Source organism: Vulpes lagopus, chromosome X (assembly GCF_018345385.1).
Source record: "Vulpes lagopus strain Blue_001 chromosome X, ASM1834538v1, whole genome shotgun sequence".
NCBI classification, from domain to species: domain Eukaryota; kingdom Metazoa; phylum Chordata; class Mammalia; order Carnivora; family Canidae; genus Vulpes; species Vulpes lagopus.
The window spans coordinates 81,488,713-81,505,796 of NC_054848.1; the positions used below are offsets into that span (position 1 = coordinate 81,488,713).

The window sequence follows — 17,084 nt, forward strand, 5'->3', positions numbered from 1 at the left end:
TTTTGTAGTCTTGTTTGTCTATTTTGCTTTTGTTACTTGTCCTTTTGGTGTCATATCCAAGATATGATTGCCATGTCCAATGTCAGGAAGTTTTTCCTCTGTTTTCTTCTAGGCATTTTATGCTTTTAGATCTTATGTTTAGGTCTTCATTTTGAGTTGATTTTTGTATATGGTGTATGACAGGGGTCCAACTTCGTTCTTTTGCATGTGGATATCCAGTTTCCCCAGTACCATTTCTTGAAGGGACTGTCCTTTTCCCCTTGAGTTGTCTTGGCACCCCTGTCAAAGACTATTTGACCATATATACAAGGGCTTATTTCTGAGCTTGCTAGCCTACTCCCTTGGTCTATTTGTTTGCCTTTTTTTTTAAAGGTTTTATTTATTTATTCATGATAGTCAGAGAGAGAGAGAGAGAGAGAGAGAGAGGCAGAGACACAGGGAGAGGGAGAAGCAGGCTCCACGCAGGGAGCCCGACGTGGGATTCGATCCCGGATCTCCAGGATCACGCCCTGGGCCAAAGGCAGGCGCCAAACTGCTTCGCCACCCAGGCATCCCTATTTGTTTGCCTTTATGCCAGTATCATACTGTTTTGGCTACTATGTCTTTGAAATATCTTTTGAATGTAGGAAGTGTGAATCCTGCAACTTTGTTCTTCTCTTTAAAAATCGTTTTGGATATTTGGAGTTCCTTGAGATTCCTTATGAATTTATCTATTTCTGGAAAAAATGCCATTGGGATTTTGAAGAAATTTGTTCAATCTGTAGATTGTTTTGGGTAACATGGATATCTTAACAATATTAAGTCTTTCAATCCATGAATACAGATGTCTTTGTATTTCTATGTGTCATTTTTATTTTCTTTCAGTAATGTTTTGTAGTTTCCCACAGGTATACTTCTATATACTAAGTAAAAGTAGATTATTAAGTAAAAATTCTTTGTTAAACCTTGCTTTTCCACTAATTTCAGAGTACAGAAGTATGGATGGCGTACCATCCATTGTTCCCACAAATTATTTGCTGCTTGGCACAATTGCTGCCACTACCAGCAATTATTCTGTCATTGAAACCGTAGCCAGCTCCTTTATGGTACAATAGAATGGGGGGGGGGGAGGATCTGCATCCCATTTTTCTCTTTATTCACTATTATTACATTTCCCTTAAAACTAGTCTCACTTAGTGACTCTAAACTTGAGACCCTGGCAGAACTACTTTTAAGGGTAGCAATAAAGAAAGGCAGAACCCGGCTTTGGATGGAGAGAGACTTCAAAGTAAATCCAACCCTGAGCCCTGCCTGCTTCATGAAGCCTTCTCTGATTATGCTATCACATGTTCATCTCCTTTTTCTGACCTCCTGATAACACTTGTGTGTATTATATAACCATCACTCATCTCATCTTACCAACTAAAGTGGAGCCCCAGTTGCCTTACTTTTTCTGGGGGAAAAGGCATTTTGAGTAACCAGTTTTCTAAATGGCACATGTTTTCCCCTATTTAAGCACCAGAAGCTTTTATCATTTTAACTATCATAAATGGAATTCTCCAAAGTGGAAAAAAAAAACAACCAAAAAGGAATTTACTCCTTTGATTTCTTACACAGCATTTATGGACACAATCTAAATTTTTGAGTAAGGATCATTGTTATGACTATCAGTTCTTACATGCTATAATACAGTAGTAGTCTAAGGCCTGTTGAATAGTTGCATCTCCATTGAATGGTTCCAGACCATTTATTTTTTTAAAAAATTTTTATTTATTTATGATAGTCACAGAGAGAGAGAGAGAGAGAGAGGCAGAGACACAGGCAGAAGGAGAAGCAGGCTCCATGCACCGGGAGCCCGACGTGGGATTCGATCCTGGGTCTCCAGGATCGCGCCCTGGGCCAAAGGCAGGCGCCAAATCGCTGCGCCACCCAGGGATCCCGGTTCCAGACCATTTAGTCTGTGTGTGTGTGTGTGTGTGTGTGTGTGTGTGTTTGTGTGTGTGTGTGTGAGAGAGAGAGAGAGAGAGAGAGAGAGAGAATGTGGGTATATGTAAATTTGCATTAGTTTTTAATGATATTCTATTTCCTTGTCAGCCTGTCCTTCTTGCTGGCGTCAATCTACTTTTCTAAAAAATCTATTTTATCCCCTAGCTCAGAAGACTCATAAAAGGCCTCTTAACTGGGACTCAGTGCCTGAAGGGAATGCTTCTCAAGGGTCTTGAAAGATTCAGGGTTTATCTTCTCTAGTCTTTTTTGTTTATTTGTAGGCTTGCTCTAGTTTGGAGAACCTAATTGTGGGACTAAGAACAAAATCTCTAGGAACAGGAACCACTGGGGCCCTTGAAACTAGATCACCCTGATTTTTCCCTCTGTCAAACTCCGCTCACAGTTCATGACTCTCCAATCTGACACTTTCTGCTGGATCTGCTGGAAAGAATAGTTGGTGACAGGAAGCATTTTGAGGCAACTCTGGCCTGTATCACTTCCTGTCATCAGAAAAAAAAATCAAAAGGTGACACTTAAGAAAAGGCACTTTTCTATTTACTCAGGTTTCTGACAAAGAGTTCAGAGTGGGGAGTATTTTTTAATTTTACTATCATGGTCATGATGGATGGGCAGAAAGGAGAAATGGGAACGCCTTTAGGGACAGTTACTGAGAAATTCATAGCAGAGATGGGGAACTATGTATGTCATGGGTGTTGCAGAAGCAGTTCGAAGTTCTAGAAGTATGAGCTGAATATACTGGACATAACAAAGCTGGAGATATACCTAAAAGTTATAATTGGGAAAATGAAGGAAACAATTATTTGTTGTACTTCCCAGTACACATCTATTTTCATATTTATTATCATGGAATTGCTTCAATATTTCAGAGATGTTAGAATTTGAGTACACTCTGAGTGCTGATCCTAATTCACTGGTGTAAAGTAAGATACATGAAACTGATGTACAGGCTTTGAAATTTAAGTATGTTGTGCCAATTCTAATTAAACACTTAGCTTTGGAGATACTAACACGCATGTGAAACTTACAAAGTCCTTTGACATCCATTCTCTCATTTTATCCTCACCATTCCCCTGTGGGGAAAGGTATTATCCACATTTTATGGATAAGGAAAGGGAATCTTAGTTTCAAAGAGTAGCCCAAGGTGACTTGCATAGTAAAAAAAAACAGAGCAGAAATAGAACCTGACTCTTCTAATATGTAACCCAGTGTTCTCTTCAGTCTACTTTCTTCCACTAGGATTTTTGGGGAAAATTCAATGTATTTCTCTGATGAAGGCCAGCTAATACTATAGTGGAAAAGAAGAATTAATACATTTGTGAATTCGTAATCAAAGTGAGCCTGAAAAAGAGATAGCATTTTGGAATACTGTAAGTTGAGAAATCCAATAAATTAGCCTGACATCTGAAGCCCCAAATACTTTCACTTGGATTTGGTGTGTGTGTTGGGGGAGGGGAGAAATTTAGAACTATATCTCTTTTCCTGATAACAGAAACCTTACATGATAACAGAAGAATATTCTCTTGTTAGCATAATTTTTATCTATATCACTAATCTGTACCAGAAATAAATCCAGTATAGAGATTTACCTTTTATCTTTTCTTGAATTGAGGTATTCTTTACATCCAATTAAGTGCACGAATCTTAAGTGTACAGCTCAATGAAATTTTCTTTATGTGCACCCTCCACCCAGATCAAGATAAAAAACATTCCCGGATCCCTGGGTGGCTCAGTGGTTTAGCGTCTGCCTTTGGCCCAGGGCATGATCCTGGAGACCCTGGATCAAGTCCCACGTCAGGCTCCCTGCATGGAGCCTGCTTCTCCCTCTGCCTGTGTCTCTGCCTCTCTCTCTCTCTCTCTCTATCTCACATGAATAAATAAATAAAATCTTTTAAAAAAAAGATAAAAAACATTTCTTCCCCCACCTCTGCTGCCCCAAAGTTTGCCTTTTGCCTCCTCCCACCAGTGACACCACCTCCCAAAGGTGACAACTATTCTAACCGCTATTATCATAGATTAGTTTTGGCTGATTTCTGAGATCATATAAACAGAATCATATTGTGTGTACTATTTTGTGCCTGGCTTTCTTTATTTAGCATGACTGTGAGACTCATCTCTGTTTTGTACATAATATTAGTTATTTTTGTGGTTCTGTGCCACTGCCATGAATGATTCACCACAATTTATCCATTCCCCTTGTCTTAGTCCGTTCAGGCCGCTGTAACAAAATTTCATAGATCAGATGGCTTAAACAACCAAAATTTATTTCTCACAGTTCTGGAGGCTGGGAACCCCAAGGTTGTGGCAGCAGCATGTTCGATATCTGGTGAGGTTTCTCTTTCTGGTTTGTGAATGGCTGCCTTCTTGTTGTGTCCTCACATGATGGAGAGAGCTCACCTCTCTGGTGTCTCTTCTTTTAAGGGAACTGATCCCACTCATGGAGATTCTATCCTCATGACCTTATTACCTCCCAAAGGACCCACCTCCAAATACAACTGTAATGGGGATTAGGGCTTCATGTGTTGATAGCACCCCACTGATGGACACTTGGGTTGTTTCTGGGTTTTGAATATTATGAATAAAGCTGCCACGAAAATTTTTGACCATATCTTTTGGTGGACACAAGCACTCATTTTTCTTGGACAAAAACCTAGGAGTGAAATCGCTAGGGTAGGTACAATAAAAGACATTTTTAACTTAGAATAAGTTAACTTAGTATTACTAAAAGAACTGGTGGCTGAGCATCTTATAAGAAACCCCAATTTATGAAGAGCCACTTCTGGAGTTATAAATGGATCTGTGTTTTGATTAGCAGATCAAGATTCTCTGCCTGTCAGATATTATAGGGTATTTTTGCTGTGGTAGGTGGGTTGGGTCTTTCATGTTTTGGAGCAGATAGATATTTATTTTCCCAGTGCCTGGTACACAGAGTGCCCATCAGGGATGAGGAGCCATTTTATTGCAAGTTGCATCTTTTTTTAGATGGAATAAAGTTGTCTTTTCTTGGGCAGTGTGGCTCAAATAATGATAAAATCATGTTGAAAAATCAAGCTTACTTCACAGAAGTCTGCCCTACGATTAACTTGGAATACATCTTTTGTTTGAAAAGTGAAGGTACATGTATAATTTTACGCAATCCAAAAACTTGACTCTGGCAGTATAACTTTACATGACATCAAAGGTAAAGAATTTTTAAACATTTTATGTCTGCTGGCAACATTTGCTAATAAAGTGTGATGTTGAAACGGTATGGGGAAATTTCCCGTGGTCTGTGAAGTGGTTGAGGTCATTGTAAACAGAGGAGATAAGTGGGAAAGTGCTCTGAATGAAGAGTTAACTGTTCCTGGAAAGCACTCAAGAGTTTCTCTCATTGTGCTGTAGCAGCTCACCAAAAGACAGAGACCGACCTTAGCCTCTTCCTTGCCAAAGAAGGTTGCTTCAGGTTTGGGTGTTTTGTTTTGTTTTTTAACAGAAGTTAATTTGATACTGAATGTTTAAAAACCAACAGCTAAGGGGCACCTGGGTGGCTCAGTGGTTGAGCATCTGCCTTTGGCTCAGGTTGTGATCCCACATTGGGCTCCCTGCAGGGAGCCTGCTTCTCCATCTGCCTGTGTCTCTGTCTCTCTGTCTCTCTCTCAGTGTCTCTCATAAATAAATAAATGAAATCTTAAAAAAAAGACAACCAACCCATCAACTAAGATTGGACTTACAGGCAAATACTTTTTGCACTGTTTCTATTCTGATAATGGTGAGATACCCACACTTCCTCCTGAGTGGATTTGAAAGTGTTCAGGGGCTCCATGAAATCTGGGTTAAGTCCAGAACCCTTACTGAGGCTTCCAAAGCCAACATTGCCTAGGCTTCTTTGTCTCTCCAGCCTCAACCCCTGACAGTCTCCCTGTAGCATCTCTGTTCCACAATCTCTCAGCCCTTGGCATTCTGGTCTAAGCTTCTCTGCCTGGAACATCCTTCTCCTACCGTATGTGCTTAACTCTGATCATTTAAGGCTAAGGCCTGTCATTGCCTCTCTTCTCCAAGCCTTCTCTGGACCCTAGACTGGCTTAGATGGTCCTCTGCTGTGCTTTCTTAGCCACCCACTACTTGCCCCCCGCCCCAACCATGCAAACACTAACCTTACCATATAAAAACGAACTCTCCTTTTTTCTCTCTTCCCATTAGACTTTGTTTAACATGTGTTACTGCCCCCAAGGCCTAGTACAATGTTGGCCATATGGTAGGTACCCCACAAAGGATTGTTAAATTGATATTTACATAAACACATAAACCAGCCTTTAGACTTTTGTCAGCATGCCCATTCGTTCCATAACCATTTGATGGGCTTAAGGGGACAATGTATCGCAAGGCACTATGATTAGAACTTTAGGGGATATGGAGAAAAGCCCTAACCTGGACTGAGATTGGAGTTCGTTCCAATAGCAGAGAGATGACATGTCTGCAAATAATAATAATCTAGGGAACAAGGTGCCCAGTGCCACAAAAGAAATAAAAAAATAAGGGACTTTAGAAGCTTAGAAGAATAAAAAAGTACTTCTTGTTGGGAAAATTGAGGAAGAAGTATTCATAGAGAAAGTGGCATTTGAGGTAGGACTTAAATATAAGTTGGACATGAATGAGCAAAACGCCTCTAATGTATCATATGGTTTCTTTTGGCTGAAAAGAGTAGATCTGAAGGAGTAATGAGCAACCAGGAACAAATACAAATGTACGAGGTGGTCATATTGGAGAGAGCCTGAAATTCCAAGCTGGTGAGTTTATTTATATTGGATTCCTATCATTTGGAGTAAACTTGGAAGCCTGGGAAGTTTTTGAGCTGCTCGGGGACAAAAGTGAAGAGATCCTTTAAGATAAGTCTGGTAATTGTGTATTTTAGTATTTTCTTAGTAAATTATTATTAACTAATTAATTACTGATAATTACTTTTACTAAATAGTGTGGAAAAACTCCAAGGCCTGTAGCTCCTTGACCTTTTTGCACTAGTCCTTTCTCACTGTAAATCTAGATGAGGCAAGAGATCATATGGCCAATTAGTTCTGAGAAATGAACATTGAAATTGACAGAGGAAGGAACCACTAGCAAGACAGAAATGGCTCATAAAAATGCAAAGACGTATATAGAGTTGTTTGCTTAGGAACCGTGTCCAAAACATTGCCTTCAGCCGTCTGGAAAAATCCAGACACAATATATATTATATTGTTAATATTTATTCCTTTGGGGTAATTCATACCGCTTCCAGTTAAAAATAATTATACTCTTCTAACTTCAGACTATCTACACTTACTCTCCCCTATAAACAGCAAGTACTGCATTGTCAGTTGGTTTTATAGTATGTTATATAACCAGAGCATCTGATTTTTTTGTCACCTTAGGCTAGGTCTTCAGCACTTCATGCCTGGATTATTACAACAACTTTCTCATTGCTGTCCCTTGACTCCAATGCCTGGGATCTAGTTTTTATTATAACAGCAGGGTGTAGTGGAAAGAGTATTGGTTGGAGAGTAAGGTGAACTTGGTTTGAATCCTGGTTATATTGCTCACTAGCTATGACTCTGGGCAAGTCTTATCACCTCTCTAAGTCTCAGATCCTTGAACTCTAAACTGGAAGTAATGATCTTTGCCCTGGCTATCTCAAGGGGCTGTCTCAAGGATCATATGAAAATGCTCTGAAAACTGTCAGTGTCTTGACTAAGACTTGGGCTCTACTGGCTTGCTTTCTGCCCTCTACAATCCAATCCTGAGCCACCTCTCTAATCTCATTGCTTGGTATTCTCCAGAATTTACCCCCTACTCTCTGATTCATATATACTTAATAGTATTCCCCTATCTGGACTTTTCTCCCATCTTATTTCTGTTTATCCTAATTGAAGCAATAATTTAAGGACCGGTTAAAATCCTATATCCCCTTTGAAATCTTTCCTGATTATTCTAATGCTCACTGATTTTCCCCTTTTCTGAATTTTGATAACATTCAGTTATTATCAACACTTGCTTATGCATTGCCTTTTATTATTAGATTTTTAATGGACGTAAGGCTCAGATCTTTAGATACTATGCTTTATAATGCCTTGGATTGCTCATTTAACATTTAGTGAATATTTATGAGACTGTTTCCTCTGTACTAAGTACAGAACTTAGTAAATAATTGTTGGCTCATTTATTTATTTATTTATTTAGTCTCACTTATTTAGACATTCACATGCAGACTCTCTTAAGAGAGAGACAAGTGAACCCATCTTCCTTTCCCAGAACTTGAATAGCCCTCCTAACAACCCTCCCTACCTCTACTTCCTACAGAACCATAGGTAGGTTGTTTGGATAGACCTGCCCAATAGAACTTGCTGTGGTGATGGAACTATCTTACAGCCGTGCTGTCCAATATGATAACCACTAGTCACATGTGGCTCTTGAGTGCTTGAAATGTGGTTAGTGCAACTGAACTGAGAAACTTAAATTTTAGTTGTATTTGATTTTAATTAATTTAAATGTGAGCAGCTGCATGTAGCTGTGTGGATAGTATAGGTCTAGACCTCTGGCTTTCCAATATTTTTGATCCAAAAATACAGTGGAAAATACATTATATACTGCAACCCAGTTTATATACCCACAAACAAGTTTCATGAAATGGTATTATGTAATCGTTATTATGTGTCATATAGTCTAATATTTTTCTCTTCTGTTTAATTTCATTTAAAAAATGCTGGTTGCAAGCCACTGTGTAGATTTCATAGCCCACTGAGGAGTTACAATGTGCTGTTTGAAAAACATACTAGGGGCACCTGGGTGTTTCAGTCAGCCAAGCATCTGCCTTCAGCTCAGGTAATAACCTCAGGGTCCTGGGATCAAGCCCCATGTTAGGCTCCTTGCTCAGCCTCTCCCTCTGCTTCTCCCCTCTCCCTCTGCCCCTCCTTCTTGCTCTTGCTATCTCTTTCTCTCTCTCCCGCTCTCAAATGAATGAATGAATGAATGAATGAATAAAATCTTTAAGAAAAGAAAGAAAGACACACTGCTCATTTTATAGATAGAGAATCTAAGGCCTAAGAAGTGCAGTAAATTCTCCAAGGTCACATAGCTAGTTAGTGGCAGGGTAGCACTAGAACCTAAATTTCAGGTTTCCTAGGCTAGAGCTATTTTTAAAAGAGTGAGGAATGATTCCTCCTTTTCACCTGCAAAAATAACATTTATTTTAAGAGAGAGTATGCACGTTTGTGCGCATACATGCAGGAGGGAAGGAACAGAGAGAGAGGGAGAGAAATCTTAAACAGCCTCTACACCCAGCACAGAGCATGACCCAGGGCTCAATCTCACAACCCTAATATCATGACCTGAGCTGAAATCCAGAGTCGGATGTTTAACCGATTGAGCCACCCACATGGCCCTCATTTTTTTTATGTTACAGAAAAATTATTTGATACACTCTTCATTTTGGCTAAATATTTTCATGATATCTTGCTTCCTACGTGAATCATGAGCTTTATATTTGAGCATCCCTCCTCTTTTGGTTTGGACACTGTCCAAAATCAAAGATACAATACCACAGGGGCTTTTTTGGGACCCACTGGATGACTTAGCAATTTGTACTGCTTGGGAATACAACCATTCTTTCCCCTTAGCAGATTGATTCTTAACAACAAAACCTGTTGCTAAATAATCAAGGTGATTCTCACCTCAGTTTGTGGGATAGTTGCCTCAAGTCTTGAATTATAAAGCCAGTCATATTTTTTACCCATCCATCCATCCATCCATCCATCCATCCAGTATCCTACCTTCTTTGTATGTCTTATTAATGAAAGTTAGTCTTACAGAAGTGGCATCTTTTTCTTCCGAAAAATGCATCTCTCCAAAAAGAGCAGAGTTACCTCATCAAAAGCAAAAAGAGGCAGCAATTTAGAGGTACCGTGTGCCATGTGTTAGGTGCATTCCTCACCAGTTTGTGCATGGAATCCCGTTTCCTCATGGATGTTTCTAAACATGGAGCCTGCTTCTCCCTCTGCCTGTGTCTCTGCCTGTGTGTGTGTGTGTGTGTGTGTGTGTGTGTGTGTGTGTCTCATAAATAAATGTGGTGATGGAACTATCTTACAGCCGTGCCATCCAATATGATAACCACTAGTCACATGTGGCTCTTGAGTGCTTGAAATGTGGTTAGTGCAACTGAACTGAATTTAAAAAAAAAAGGCAACAAGTTTTTCCAAAAGAACCACTTTAAAGATTTATTTATTTTTATTTGAGAGAGGCAGGGAAGGGATAGAGGGAGAGGGAGAGGGAGAGAATCCCAAGTGGATTCCCCAGTGACTGCAGAGCCAGACGTGGGGCTGGATCCAAAGACCCTGAGATCATGACCTGAGCCGAAATCCAGAGTTGGATGCTTCATGGACTGAGCTACTCAGGTGCCCCCAAAAGAATCACTTCAGAGGAAAACTAAAGAGTCCAATTTTGCATTTCATTTGATTCTTACCACCATTGTCAATAGGATGAGTTGACTGAAATCTTTAAGGAATGTTGTATTTTATGGAGACAAGTTACCTATGGCCCAGTTGAATTTCCTAGCAGAAAAGTAAAGGGTACTATCGTTTATCAATCACTTAACAATGGTCCCTTGACAACTGGACTGGTTATCCCTTGGCTGGCTTGCCCTGAAATCTGTCAGGCATGGCCTCCTGAGCTCCACCACCATCAGTACCAGTCAGTTGAATCTCATAAAGTCATGAAGTTCAGCTGAATGATGACCCTTTGGTTAAGATTCTATATCGTCAGTCTAAAATGATAAATGTTTTCAGGGCACCTGGGTGGCTCAGTGGTTGAATGTCTGCGTTTGGCTCAGGTCATGATCCCAGGGTCCTGGTATCAAATCCCGCATCGGGCTCCCTGCAGGGAGCCTGCTTCTCCCTCTGCCTATGTCTCTGCCTCTCTCTGTGTGTCTCATGTGAATAAATAAATAAAATCTTTTTAAAAAATGTTTTCTCAAGACTCCAAGGTTTATACTGGTCTGTAGAGAAATCACTTCATGTCTTTTGTGTTATTTGACAACCCAGCATCACTAGGATTTGACTTGCAGAATAAATTCAGGAAAACTTGCAGTTTGGGACATGACAGTCCTCCTTAAAATGATGAAAATCATCGCCTATTTCCCTAGTTCTAAGTTCTCGGTTGTCAGAAAAGCAGGGCATTGGGAGAAAAAGTAATACAGATGGGGCAGGGCATGTGCATAGGTGGGCAGAGGCTGGGAAGACCAGAATACTAAGTGGACCCAGGAGGAAGGACGGGAAGGCACATTTTAGGCTGAACTTTTTTAAAAATTAATTTTAAAAGATGTTATTTGAGAGAGGGAGAGAGCATGAGCAGGGAGAGGAACAGTGAGAGAGGGAGAAACAGACTCCCCACTGGGCTCAATTCCAGGACACAGGGATCACCACCTGAGCCAAAGGCAGACACTTGACCGACTGCACCAACCAGGTGCCCCAGCTTTGTTGTTTTGAACTCCACCTGCCTTCCCAGGTTCTGCTAATTTACCTGCCATCTACCATGTTCCTCTTCACAATCTCTGTACAGGTAGACTTCTTCCACTTTTCTTCTTTAACCCCCTCCTTCTTTTAGCAACCAAACCCATGAGACCTACATGTTCTGGCTAGACCACACTTTATCTCCATACCCCACATCATGTATTTCTGCTCCTATTTCATCAACCCCACTTGCAAACTGCATTATTTTTGTCTCTCTCCTCTCCCTCCTTGCCTCCCCCTCTCTCTGTATCACTCTTTCACTCTCCCCAGCCCCACTCCACATTCAGTTGCTTGCCAAATCCTTTGGATGCTCCCCCAACTACGAATTTCTTCCCTTCCCCCTTCCCCCTTATATCTCATTTCCATTAAGGCCCAGCTCAGATACTGTAACCTTTTCTAGGTTGTGGAAGGCCCATTCACTCCCAGTTGAAATTATCATTTGCTGTCTTCCACATCTCCTTCTTTCTTTATGGAATTATAATCAACACACAATAATATATTAGTTTCAGGTGTACAACATAGTGTTTTGATATTTTGTGGCTATTTTGATAGATTATGAAATGATCACTTGGTAGGGATAATTACCATCTGTCATTGCACAAAATTATTATAATATTATTGACTCTATTCCCTATGCTGTATATTACATAATTTTCCTTTAATTATAGTACTTATTGTTATTAGTTGTTTCCAGACCTGTTCTTTCCACTAGATTAAAAGCTTTTGGAGGATGGATGCCAGAGCTCAGTGATATTTTAGTTTCTGTGCACATTGCAGGTACTCAGTGAAAGTTTATGAAATGAACATATGGATGAATATTCAACCCTTACCATGCCTGTCATCCATGGACACTTATGTTTTTGAAGCTCTTACTTGATAGTATGTTAAATACGTATGCTCTGCTGAGAAGGCTATTCTGGCATCCGCAATATCCTGGCAGGCCTTTAGAATCAGGTGGCCTTCAAGGGAGATATGCTATGGTATCTCAGGCCCCTTCTGGCCCTGAGATGCTGTGACCATGAGATTTCACTTGAGGGATTTGTATTGTTTGTGGGACACAAACCCCACAGAACCTAGGAGCCTTCATGTACAAGTGTCTCTGTTAAGCGCTATCAGAATATGTGTTGTTCAAAGCCATTTTTTCATTTGCTTGCAATTTTATGAAATAACCCTTAGAAATAAAGTCAATGACTGGAAAACATTAAGACATAGCAGAAATGACAGTGTATGGACCTTTGAAAATTCTATCTATAATAGCAATAAAAAAAAAAAAACTAGCAAAAATGGTCAGAATTAACCTTTTCAAAACTGTGGAAATCCACCAAAGGCTTGCAACAATCTGGGGGAGTATTTATTCAAGAAAAACAGCTGCAGTTTGATAAGAATATCAAGCTTTGTGGTGTTTTCACTCATTCTATGCCTATCCCTTGTTCTCCAGCCCTACAGGAGCCTTGAGAATTTACAGCCTCCAATCACAGGGGAAGCCAGGAACCTGACAGCCATTGTAGGACATAGAATGCGGTTGGAGCTCCTGTAAAGCCTCATTTTTACCTTAGCTTTTAAAATGTTTTATTTATTTATTTGAGAGCGTGAGCATGAGAAGGGGGAGGGGCAGAGGAGAGAGAGAGAGAAGCAGACTCCCTGATGAGCAGGGAGCCCAACATGGGACTCAATCCCAGGACCCCAAGATCATGACATGAGCCGAAGACTGATACTTCACCAACTGAGCCACCTAGGCACCCTGAGCCTCATTTTTAGAGAATTGTCATTATTTGATCTTTCTGGTGATTCCTTGGAGGACCCCACTTGCAAGGCTGACTTTATTTGCTCTGACTTAGAGTGACAGGGGCTTTTTTGGAAAACTATTATAAGTGCAGCCACTATAGAAAACAATGTGGAGGTTCCTCAGAAACTTAAAAATAGAAATATCATATGACCAGTAATTCCATTTCTGGATATTTACCTGAAGAAAAACAAAACACTAATTAGAGAAGATATATGCACCTCTATGTATGTTATAGCATTATTTACAAGATATGGAAGCAACCCAACTATCCATCAATAGATGAAAGGATAAAGAAGATGTGTGTATCTATATGTAAATATATTATATAATTATATAATTTCAATAATGGGATTATATATATCTTTACATTATATATATAATAGAATATTACTCAGCCATAAAAAGAAATGAAATCTTGGTAATTATGACAACATGGATGGACCTAGAGGGTATTATGTTAAATGGAATAAGTCAAACAGAGAAAGACAGATACCATATGATTTCACTTGTTTGTTTAATCTAAAAAACAAGCGAACAAACAAACCAGGAACAAATTAATGAATTACAAAGAACGACTGTTGGTTGCCAGAGGGGAAAGAGGTGAGAGATGGCTAAAATAGGTGAAGGGGATTAAGAGGTACAAAATTCCAGTTATAAAATAAATAAATCGTGGGGACCAATAGTACAGCATAGGGAATATAGTCCAGAATATTGTAATATTGTAATAATTTTATATGGTGACAGATGGTGACTCCACTTATTGTGGTGACCATCAAGTGATGTATAGATTGTCAAATCACTATGTTGTATATCTAGAGCTAATATAATATTGTATGTCCGCTAAACTTCAATTAAAAGTAAAATAAAATGATAAGAAAACTATTACAGAGGCAATTGATTAACTTCATAGCTGCTTGAGGCTGTAGATAACCAAGAAGCTCAAAAGAAAAAGCTAAGGAATAACATGTCCATGGGAGCTTGAAAAATTTGGGTATATCCCCAGGAATCTAGAAGACTGTCTTGCATGCTCAGGGTTGTGTGCATGGTCAGGAAAGCCTGAGGGGGCTCTAGGCTTTCACTCTGGCTGATTCCGAGCTCTGCACAAGGGAAGGCTAAGGCAGAGTTATCAGCTGCCTGGCTGTGTTGAAGGCATGTCCCAACATGTACACAGAGCCTCTTGGCCAAGACTGGGAGACTTGCTGGCTTCTAGGAGTTTAAAGAAGTCTTTGTTCAGTTATTAGCTGACCACTGAGCCAACCCAGCGGAGATCATAGGCTTCAGTGCAATAATCATTTAGTAAAGTAAAATGCAAGAGAGTGAAGCCTGTTGTTCATCAGACCTTGTAAGAGCAAATTCTAGGTCCTTCCAGCTGTGGTCTTTGTAGCTCTGCCTGTATAGTTCCTATCTCTTTGAATAGGCAGAAAGGGCAGGAAACTCGTATGGGGCTGATGTCTTGTTTATTGCTTTCAAGGCAAGACAAAGGTAGTTTATGAGAATTTTTTTTAAAGGACTGTGTTGGGACACCTGGGTGGCTCAGTTGAGCATCTGCCTTCAGCTCAGGGAGTGATCCTTGGGTCCTGGGATCGAGCCCTGCATCAGGCTCCCTGGAGGGAGCCTGCTTCACCCTCTGCCTGTGTCTCAGCCTCTCTGTGTGTCTCTCAAGAATAAATAAATAAAATCTTTAAAACAATAAGAAGGGCTGTGTTCGTCAGAAGTAATTCTGTTGGAAATGCGACTTCACTTCTGCTCCTCAGTTTCCTTCTTCATCTTTCCTTGTGGAAGACCTAGTCCCCTTTCCTTGTCAAACTGTCTCATATATATCCTCCCCATGTTACTGCTCTTTGCTTCTGTTAATCTCATCTTTTGTTCTGGCTTTCATTGGCTTCATCCATGTAGCTTCACCTGGGGCTGCTGATAGCGTGACACACTGCATTCTGGGAGTCCATGTTCTACAGAAAGAATCAGGAAGAATAGAGACGGTAACAACCTTCTTGCTGGCCTGGGGAGGGCTGAAGAGCAAGAGGACAATCCTTTGGCTCCCATTTTGGTCAGGGCCATCCCAAATGAAGCAGCACAGTTCTCACAGGCTTTAAGGGGCTGTACTAATTTGACCAGATGGCTGGGCCATGACTCACTGGGACAGGGTTGGTGATAGAGAAATGGTGTTTTTTTTTGTTTTGGGCCAATACTAAAAAAAGATCCAAGGCTTCTATGCATACATGCTGTACATTCATCCAGTGTTGCCCTTCCTCACCCCTACCAGGGGAATGCCAGACAGGTTGCCCCTTTCTCACACCCCTTTCTAGCTACTTATTTTCTGACTCTGTTTCTAGGCTACACTGGATGTTCCTTTTAACCTGATTGCTCCTGCCTGTGAGGGGTAGAGGGTAGGGTGGGAAGGTACACAGTGTGACTTACGCCACCTCAGTCCCATCACCTCCTGGGGATGGCCTGACATGGGTGGTCATTTTTAGCCTGGTATTTCCTGGGCCTGGGCCAGGGGCTGAGGCTAGTGGCAGAAAGGCTAAGATGGCACAGGTTCTCTGGCAGATTCGGCAGTGATGAGCTTTCACTGGAGAACAAAATGGCTGCCTCCTTTCTAACCTCTTTAGGTTTGAAATACTGCCAGAGACTATAACCTTGATGATTAAAGCATCCCGAGGAGAAAAGATACTTAAATCCCTGGAAGATTGGACTTCTGTAATAAGTTTCAAGACAAGTGGGTATCCCTGGGTAGTTGTGTTTCTAAAATTATACCTTCAAACACTTAGAACTTCAATTTGCACAAATTATACAAAGTATAACTTCAGCCTCCAACCAAGTATTTTGAGCAGGTGAAATTGTTTTCATGATCAGATAGGACTCATTTATATTTAGGAACATTTATTTCTATGAAAACAGCATGCCCCTACCTTAGAAAACAAAGCCAAAATAAAACAATTTGTCCTTTTAAGTGGGTTAAACATATCTCACAATGCCATTTTTACAGGAAATCTATTCCCATAGGGCTCTCAGGGCTTGCTTTGGGAGTCTCTGCAGCTGCTCAGAGCTGCAAAAAAGGACCCCTACTCTCTCTGAGCTCTTTCCCCCATAGGGGGCTGGGGAGCCTCCCAGAGTTCAGAGAAGGCATGTGTGTTGGATGTCTTAGCTTTGAACTTGCAGTGTGTTGAAATAGGACTATTAATCTGATTTCTCCAGTTACAAGTTAAAATAGGTTTTTGTTGGCTGGCTTGGAAACTTATTTACCACCCACAATATTATTTTCTCTCAGAACATTACTTAAAGAGAATTTTTGAGATAGGACCTTTTCATAAGCCAGTCCTTACTCTTCTAGCAGACTCTTTCACCACAAGTGGTACAAAAGTGAGTCTTACCTCATCCCACATTACGTGATCCTAAGTTTTGAGAGTCTGGCCTGTGAACTCGCAACGTGTAATTATGTTTTATTCGGTTATTTTATCTTAAGAGAACTGCAGGCAGCTGTGAATCCCAATCACAAGTTCTTTTTATCTTCAGCTTCAAGATCCTTCTTTGCAGAAGTCGTATGTGAATAAAGTGGCAAAAGTATTGTGAGAACATCTGGGCTTCTGGGTGAAATCTTTCATTTTCACAGTTGAGTAATCTTTCAGGTTTGTCACAGTCCCTTCCAGAGCCGCTGGCTGCTAGAAACCTCACAGTGTTCCTTGTGATATGGGCAGGAGTTGGGTATACAAGCATTAGGTATTATTGCATTACCTTGACACACTCTTGCTAGAAGAAGCTACGTAAGTGGCTATTCACAAAAAAAAAAAAAAAAAAAA

The 17,084-nt window shown here is 40.4% G+C and overlaps 1 protein-coding gene across 2 annotated transcripts in view; it reads left to right on the forward strand.

The window, feature by feature from the left end:
• The window catches only part of ATG4A (autophagy related 4A cysteine peptidase), a 55,476-nt gene that overhangs the window by 18,314 nt on the left and 20,078 nt on the right, over positions 1 to 17,084 (forward strand). The window contains exon 2 of one of the 2 annotated variants that reach the window (XM_041742290.1): positions 6,668 to 6,749. The exons of the other annotated variant lie outside the window; for it this stretch is intronic. The gene's annotated coding sequence lies outside the window, so the exon portion shown is untranslated. The remainder of the gene's footprint in view (positions 1 to 6,667; positions 6,750 to 17,084) is intronic. 2 annotated transcript variants of the gene reach the window in all.